The following is a 9700-nucleotide window of genomic DNA, read 5'->3' as shown; positions in this document are numbered from 1 at the left end:
CAGTCCACCCCTGTGCTAGCAAGTAAACAAGACAAAGTATTTTACCCTCACGAGGCACTGCTATGCATGATAGAGAGGCCCCAAGTGGAGTTTAATCTTATTTGGCTATCTGACCATTGCTTCATTAAGGTAACTAAGAAAACTGCTGCAAGGTCAACAAATTTTTAGATACTATTGTAAATAATCACCTGGTTTCCCTGCCAATAATCAGGACCAAAAATATAAGCCTTATAGCCCTAAGTATGCTGTATATGTTTAACCTTTACTTTTAAACGGTACTAAATGCTGAAGGCTGTGGCTACTGTAAAGATAGTACAAACAGATACTGCAGGAATACAGCAGTGTTTAATGACAAGTTACAAAGAGTTCTACTGAAAGAAAAGCAAGAGCCAGAAAGGTTAAATAAACAGAAACCACAGTGCCTCCCATCTTTCGTGCATTAACTTTCAATAACTATAAAGTAAAACTTCTGCTATACGTGATTTGATTTCCCAGATCTGTGCATTAAATATTTACTTCTAACTATAAACTTATATGAGACCCAAACAAAAACTAATTTGCATTATTAATGATGCAAGAAATGTGATGCTTAGTCCCTTAAGATTCATAATACAGAAGAAAATGTTAGAGATTTACTTTCTTTTCCATTTTAAAAGGCAAGTTAAAACGATAAAACTTATTTAATTAACAGAGACTCTATTTATGAATTAGTCGTTTCTGCCAGCAAGAATGTTTAAAAAAAACAAAAACAAACCTGTCTGAAATGAGGCTGAGACTACAAAGAGTCCATTTTCAGCTTGGAACCTCAAGGGAAAAATCAAAGGGTTTCTTTCTTTCAGCGGTTTGGGTGAGATGATATTTTGAGATGTTGACAGCTGCCAAACTGCAGAACCAGTGAAGAACTACCAAATTGAAATTGTTTTTATCTTTTAGAATTCTTCTCAATATTCAGCTCAACTTCCTTTTACAGCTCACAACTGAAATTTCTACTTGGTTAAAAGGTTTTTCCCCTCCTTCAATGCTTGTGTCTACTGCTTTGGACCAAAACCAAACCCTCTCTTTTCTAACATTAACCCTAAATAATAGAGAAACATTTTTATTACCTTTAATAGTGTTTCTAGTATAGTAAAGTACTAATTGCTGTCCTTTTCTTCTGTGCTCTGTGTGGCACCAAATTTCAATGGTTAATCACCTTAATCATCTCTATCCCACCGAATGTTGTCACTATGTTTACTTATAAGATATGAGCAAAACAGAGCTAACAGTCTTTGCTCTAATAAACAAAGTAGAATTAAAAGTCAACTTTTACAACTTGTTTTCTACTTTTCTGATAGAAGCTATTGGTAAGATTCAAAACAAGCCAGCCTTTCGTTAATAATAATAATATAGTAACAACGTTTTCCATTCAGCTCATGCTACTCTTCATTTGACATTTTGTTGCTAAATCCTCTTTCCACTGCTAAAGCCATCCCTCTTTCTCTATCCACATCTTCTCTATTGGTCCCACGACCAACCTTGTGGTGGCTTCTCATCTGCTTCAGACATCTGCCTCACGCTGCCTCTTAAAGCCTTTTCCCCCACAGACAATCAGCCCGTGCATTTCTGTCTTCATCACATATTCATTAACCAAATCAAAGTCAAACAAGCCCTTTCCTCTTATTGTTCAAGCTGTCAGCCTCAGCAGCAGCCTCTGCTTCGGCTTCCTCCACCCTCCTCTGCCTCATATCTTCCCTCTTGCTGTCACATCTGTGTCTTGAAGAAGACCTCTTTAATCTTCTACCAAGCAACCATTTCTAAAACCTGTCCTTCAAGAGCCTGTCGCTGGCATCCCTCCGTTCTGTCCCCTGCCTAGCCCTGAGCACCCTGCCCTGCCTGAACTCCAGCGGTACCCGTCTCCTCTTGCTTCGCTCCTACCAAAACCAGCTCTCGCAAGGCCAGACTGCGGGAAGCCAGGAGCCATCATCCCAAAGAGGAAGGGCAGAGCCCTGCTGGGGGGCGAGCCCCTGGCACTGCTTCAGCAGATCCCATTTCTGATCCATTTTGCCATCATAGAACTGACCACGGATAAGCATCTTCCCAGCTTGTGACCCTCACCACTGTGATACAGAGGACCTTCTGGATTCCTGTAACACGGCAACTCCACACTCTGCCTTGTGAGCTCTGATGCAGATGTTTTTGGAGATAGCAAGCCTGACTTCTGCTGGCACAAACTCCTCAGAATTCAGGTTAACTGCACTTGGGGGCACTTTTTTATAAAAAAAACCTTTAAAGTTTAATTTAAAAATAATTCAAGAACAGAGGTTCAAATATTGGCCACTGCAGACATTGAACATCTTTTAAAAATACATTTTCTTATGCATTATAATGAGAGCTCAATGCCCAGCAAAGATAGTGATATGAGAAAGAGAACAATAACCCCAGCTGTACTCACAGACCTCTTCCGATAAGTGATCCAAGGACTAACTCTGAACAGATTTACATCAAATTATTTTTGTTTTCGTATTTGTTAGTGCAGAAGGCAGCACATAACTGTTTTGGGAGAGCTCCTGTCAACACTGAAAGAAAAATATTCTCCCCTTTCAAGGAGACCTATCCACACCATTATGCTCCTAAACTAGTAAGACACAATATACAAAGCCTTCCTTAAATCTGAAAATAAGACAGATATACATACAAAGATTACTGGTTCAATACTTCTAGGCTCAACAAAACACAAGAAAACTCTCAAAATGATGCCTCTTAATTCAGTAACCCCAGATCTAACTGGGCAACCCACACAAGCAAAGTGGATGTCCAGAGGATGACACAGCCTTTCACTCTCCACTCATCAACATTTCTGATATCCTGAGGGGGTGACCCTCCTGCCAGCACAGGATGGAGACACTGATGGAGAGTGCGGTGCCTGCATCCCCTCCCTGGGGCCAGCAGCACCATTGCCATGGCCAGCAGCAGGGCAGATCATGACCATCAGGTCCCAGTGATGCTGCTCCCTCACGACCAATGCTCAACATCAACAGGAGTCAAACAAGAGTTGCATTTGCCTCCCGTTATTCCCCTGCCCTCACTCTGGACATTTACATTTGAAAATAGTATCTGTCACTCCCATCAACCGGGTATTTTTCTTTTCTGTTTGAACCTAAATGAAAAAAAATCCAAATCCCTGGGTGTCTGACATCAAAGCTTGGTAGAAGGAAACTGTTGGGATGGTGTTCTGGCATTAAAGCGGCACTAGAAAGGAAGAGCAGATGGGCAGTGAGGAAACAAATCCTGTTGAAATATGATTAAGTGACACTGAAGATAAGGAAAACCATGAAAAATAAAGGGCAGGTAACAGGATTTTAAGTACAATATAAAAGGGGATTTGTGGCACATGTAATTCCTCCTTTATATGTTAATTAAACATAGATATTTTTTTGCCTCTCAATTATAGTTACAGATCACTTTGTTTCTGTCTACGTTCTCTACAAGCATCGGTGAAAGCTGAAGGTGCTCGGCACTTTTGTATCTACTGTATATTTATGTTTCATTCTTGCTCACTAAGTATATTTCCGATTAAAGATGAAAACGGGAGGCATAAAGGGAAGAATGTGCCGTAAAGCACCTCCAGCATTCTGAGAAGAAAAGCTCGGCATTTTCGGAAGACTATGGTTTCCCTGCAACCATGCTCCAAATCAAGCTTTGTCAATCGCTATTTGCAACTAGGCAAGCCTGGCTTCCGATCATGTTGTTTCTTACGTCTCATTTGCCAAAGCAGAAAGTCTGCTATAAATATTATGGGATGGAGGACCCTGATTTTATTTTTTTGGTAATTCGCGCTGATGCAATCAGTTGCATATTTCAATAAATCTCTAATTGTGAGTGAATCATCATTCTTAGCATTAACAGAAATAGTTTTTATTCTCACGCTCCTCTGCATGCCCACCTCCCTCGCTCTGCCCTGCTTTGAAGCTCATTTGCAGACCTAAGTGGACTACAAGAACCAGCCCTCCTGTTTCCCCGCTGGACAACCTGCTCAAGAGATGGCCTTTCAAAGGGTTTCGTCTCACCACTTCCATTATTTTCTCAGCCTCCCAGAGAAGAAGATTTAGTTCAGACTTTAAATTTGACAGGAGCCCTGGTGGAGGGGGAAGACCGAGAGGGAACGAGGGATGGGTGAAGAGAGGGAGGCGATATCTCATGTATCTTTTTGGGGCCAGTCCCACGCATTTTACCAAACTTTTCTGCAATCATAAATCCAAAGGGTTCCTTGCACACCTCTCCAAGCTGTGCTGCTCACTCTGCTCCAGCACAAACTCGGGATGAAGGGGGAGAAGGAGAGGCAGGAGCGGGCAGACAGAATGGTTTGCACCAGCACTGCAGAAGAGGAGATCTTCATACCAACCCTGCAAAACTGACATTATACTGAGATAAATTAAGTACCATTCTCTGGATATCGAATCCACATTTATTTTTTTCTTTGCATGGGAAATCACAGCTCGTGCCTGTGGCTGGGATTGGGCATGTGTGGTGTGCGTTCATCTAGTATTGCTTGTGGCCAGTTAGAAAAATCATATAATCCACTGCAAGTTTAAAACATAATTTAAACCTGCCAAGTCTCATAAGTTCCAAAGCAGGCAAACTTACCATAAAGAGAAAGGTTTCCACTTACTAGATTTTATATGCAGATCGCTGGCACACAGGCTTGCCACCAAAGAAGTCTGTTATGCAGGCACATAATCAACGGAAGCCTTCATTTTCACTGCGGTTAGATTTAATGTGATAATGAATATTCCAGTGTCAGACCTGGGTAAATGGTTGGGGTTTCACCTCAGATTCCCTCCTTTAAATATCTCAAGCAGGCACATGCTGGCTGAGTGGTAAATAATTCAGCAGCACCAGCAGGACACTTGAGGTGTGTTCAAGATGCAGGTGTATCTACCCTGCTCGTGTCCTGCCCTGTGTTCCTGCTCTTGTAAACAGCGCCAGTACCGCAGCGAAGAGCGTAAAGGCTTTATCACCTATTTACACCTGCACCCGCGTGCAATGGAGAGCACACGGAAAAAACGCACGGCTCCGGCAGGCTGCTGGTGGAAACATCCCTCCAGGTGCACCATGGGCACCCATGGATCACAGAACCAGTTAGGCTGGAGAACCCAGCTGGGCTCAGCGCTGCTCAGCTGGTTCAAGTGGGATGCAGAAGGTCTGGGCCAGGAGGCTTGGTGGTGGTGTCCCAGATTAACGCCAGAGCCCTGAGGAATGCACATTTCCTAATTAGCAGCATTTATTTTTATTATAATTTACAGAACTACAGATGATATTTCACATTCATTTGAAAGTCTCTCTGCAGTTTGCAAACATTTACCCACCCCACATGAGGCGAATTCTTTCATGCTCATTTTATGGACATGGAATGCGGCTGAATTAATATTACTGTGAAAATCTTCGCTGCCAGATTTCCCCGCCATATTTTGGGGCATAAAATATGTCACCGTATTTTACCCTCATTACCTAACTAGGGCTGCCTGGGAGAGCAGCTTTCCAACAGAATTGATAGGGGTCTGCTATTTCTTTGGGCTTTTCACCTATTTTGCAGTTACTGGCTGATGTTTTTCCTCTCCTTCTTCTTTTTGCCAGTTTCAAGTTTCCACTCCGACACCAAATGCTTTCCTCTTTCTCTACCGCTGTTAACACTAGGCAGATCAAACAAACACAAAAGTGTTTTCTCAAAAAATAATCATTAAGCGTATCATGTAGTTTAATTCAAGTGACAGCTGAATATTTGTTTCATTAATAAGTAATTTGCAATTAATTCATGGAGTCATTTCTAAAAGAACATTGTGATGTTTCCATGGTTTTAAAGTGGCAAAACACTACTCATTTTTTGACAAAATTTCAGTACAAATTGCTCATATGCATCCACTGGAAAAATCCAACCACTGACAAGAAGTGTCTCCATAATGTGGGAATATGGCTTCCATCACCATTAGTGGCGAGGCACCCACATACAATATGCAAATACATGCAGTATTTAGGATTTGAATTTCAGGTGCATGAGTGTTCACAACGCTCCATTCAAATAATTAGTAATGAATTATTAGAGTTAAGGTTTTTTCCATTTAAGGCTCATACACAACTCTTCTCCATGCTGGAAAAATAACAACTTCTCCCATACAAATTGTTCAGTTGATCTATTTTCAACAAAAAGGCTAGAGAAATAAACAACTGTTATCCTGCCATTGAAACCAAAGACGTTCCAGCTCACAAAGGCTCCTGAGGGTCTAAAATCATGCCAGGAGTTATGGGCCACCACTCCACTGGCTGAGCATGTCTCCTTGGAGGTCCAAGGGGCTCCATTCGCAAACCTATGAAGGTCATCTTTTGCCTGGGATGGAACAAGCACTGTTTGCACTGACATTTCATTAAGAATTAACTAGCAGTTTACCATCTTTCACAATGTTCTTTCTAACCTTAAAGACTGGCACGACTTGGGAATAAGTAACACAGGGAAGTGTCTTTAATCCAGGACACCAACACCACTTGCACTCTAAACCCCAGGACCTGATACCTGGCCAGCAAAGACTAAGGACACTTCTAAGCTGCCGAAACAATTACAACTGTTGCCGTATCACCTTCTCAATAACCTTCCCCCGAAATTATAAGGTAGAGAGTTGTCTGTTATCATTAACTGCCTGAAGGAGAGAGGCGCATTACCAAAGCAACAAACCTCTAATCAACAGAGTGGGAGCAGTGCAGAAGAGAAAAATATCTCCTAAAAAATCAAGTTGCAATAGTTAAAAAAAAGAAAAAAAAAATCTTATTTGGCACATATAGTTAGCACCCCATAGTTGCAAAATTAAAATTTTGGAACAAGTGAACATCATAAATTTGTGCCTACTTGGGAATGTAATTTGCTAGAATTACACTTTTGGTGGAAGACCTTACAGGTTTTCACATTCAGCAGCAAGAGGACCAATTATATTAACGAACTGACAGCTCTGAAGTGATGCAACAGAGAGCTGGCAGAAAAAAAAAAAGTTATCATGTTTGGTTTTCAATTAAAAATGAAGAAAAGTTTTGGTTGTTTTTTTTTTTTTTTGACTGAAACAATGCCCAGTTTCAGGATATCCTAAATGAGATTAATAGATAGCTAACTTGGTGTCCGGAAAACAAAGTTCTAGACCTTTTAAAGATTTTTGTAACTTGGAGGGGGTTTTCATTTGTCAGAAAGATCAGGTTAAAATTCCTATTTTAAAAGTTGCTGCAATGCCATAACTTATGAGCTAAAAATTAATAAAGTTGGATAAGAGAATCTATAAATTATCCAGCAAGAAAATCTGGAAACAATCAGTGATTTTGTGTCTTCCATCAATACACCATGCTTTGCGACACAATGATTTCCAGGATAAGATGTGACTTTGCCTTGAATGCAATTTGCAACCTATTAGCTTGATCCAGTTTCCACTGGAGTAAATTAAAAGATTACCATTGACTTCAATGAAAGCTGGATTAGACTCTGTTCACATTCACAGTGGGAAAAAAAAAATCTTAATGATTATTTATGCCAGAAATTCCAGTGTAAAAAGCAAAATTGGTGCAAATGTGTTGAAGAATTTGAAGAGAAAAATGAGCACAGTGGATATAAAATATCATTCCACTAAAAATTATAAGATTACTAATTACTCTGAATAAGCTTATAGAAATGCTATAGATGTAATTAAATGGCACAAATACACTTTGAAATCCAATTATAGCAATGGAGCAATGATTATGCAGTTGCATTAAGAGTTAAAATAAAATATGATACCAGATAAATGGCTATATTAGAAAGGCATTATTAGATTTTCTTGCATTTATTCACCATCGAGTGCCACCAGCCCTTCAAGCTATGGACAAACAGAAGAAAACAGATAGAGGAGAAAGATTGAGTTTGTTTGCTAAATATAGTCAGGAACAACTGAGGTATTTCTACCAGAAAAGATAAAAGGAGAGATACCAGCTACCAATACACGACTCGCACAACAAATCAGACTACCCAGTCTTGTGCACAGTCCTACAGTTCCACCAGAATTATCAACTTTTGTAAGTACCAGACGATAAAAGAAGTAAAACTTGGAAAGGATTTACTGCAGAAAGTTGAAAAATCCCCAAGAAAACACAATATACCACAAACAGCCAGTTATTGCAACCATCAATATTCAGCAGTGGGCTACCAGAGGAAAAGAGATGCAGATTCAATTAGGAAAAAATACAGTCATGCCTATCATTTGGCAGAAGAGCATTACTGACAGGAAAAGGGACACTCACTTTATTTGTAAGTTTAAATAATCATTTGACACTTTGCCCATTATGTCAAGAAATTAACATTTAGAGGAAACAAATATATGCACAGTGTCACAGTGAGTCCCTTCTTGATTTAAAACTAAATTAAGCAATCCCTTGCTTTACTCTCTCTTGTCCTTGAAATTCATATTGACTTTATATATATACATATATATAGTACATTACAGGTTTGCCAACTTTTGAAACCTAAGGGAAATATTCACCAATTACCAGAAACTTGTTAAAACCACTTACAACCTCACCTGTTTTTAAAATCCAAACATAAACCAGGCACAACTTGCATGGGGGTTTTTGTGAGAATTCCTCTCCGGTGAATTGGTAAATGCTTCTTTGGGAGGTTTCCCATTAATAGACACCTGCAGTTTGTCCCTATTTTGCAGTCTCTTGGAGAGAGCTGGCATGGGTTTCAGTTTATAAGGTCACACAGACCGTACCTGCCCCCCCAGGTACATGTTGAGCCATTAGCAGAATAAAAGGAGGGGGGAGAAAGAACAGAAAAAACCACCTAAAAATAGTATTTCATTCTGCTTTTGCTATAATATTGTAAAGACAAACAGAAGCATCCACATGCTCAGCTATGCCTTGGCTAAGCAAATCTCATAAATGTCTGAATTTCCCATTATGACCGTGATTTCTACAGGGAGATGAAATCTTTACCTCTCTCTAAATTGATGGGAGTCTCCCTCCTCCCTTCAGACCCCAGAATATGGAAGTAGAAGACTATGCCTCTGAAGGCTGTATTTTATAATACTCTGATGAGATGGATGCCTTTTGATTTAGGGTTTGCATGAAAAAAAGAAAAAAAAAAAAATCCATGTAGTCTGCCAGCTCATCTAACCCAACTTTAATCACTTACTGTGTAGACAGCTATATCTGAGCTAGTCATCTAAAATCCCTTTAAAGTCAATGGTGAGAAATAGATGTTTTTAGGATGCAATTAATTGATTGGAAGGAAAGAGGAATATATCATATATGGAAAAGAATTGTGGTCCAGAGGGTTCTGCTTTTCCCCATTTACTTTACGGGGAGTTCACACATCTGCATTGTAGTAGTCATCCAAAATAGGTGAGAAGAATATCACCAGTCTCTATGAACTAACCTCTCTTTTTCTTTTCTTTTCTTTTCTTTTTTTTTTAAAGATGTCTTTTACTGTTACTCTTCCCTTCTGTTTCTACTCCTACTGTCTCCTGGGACATCAGTTCTATTTCTTACATTATAAGCCCATTAACTGCTCAAAGAAATAGGTTTATTCATCTGATGGTAATGAAAACTTTTGGATCATACATGACCACTCACCTGGGCCAGAAGAACTGATCCATCAGGTTTAAGAAATGCATTAATAGATAGTTTCATGCAAGTTGTCACAGAAATATTCAGAACA

This window comes from Falco peregrinus, chromosome 13, assembly GCF_023634155.1.
Source record: "Falco peregrinus isolate bFalPer1 chromosome 13, bFalPer1.pri, whole genome shotgun sequence".
In the NCBI taxonomy this organism is placed as follows: domain Eukaryota; kingdom Metazoa; phylum Chordata; class Aves; order Falconiformes; family Falconidae; genus Falco; species Falco peregrinus.
The sequence above is the reverse complement of the archived record's forward strand: the minus strand, read 5'-3'. Positions refer to the sequence as shown.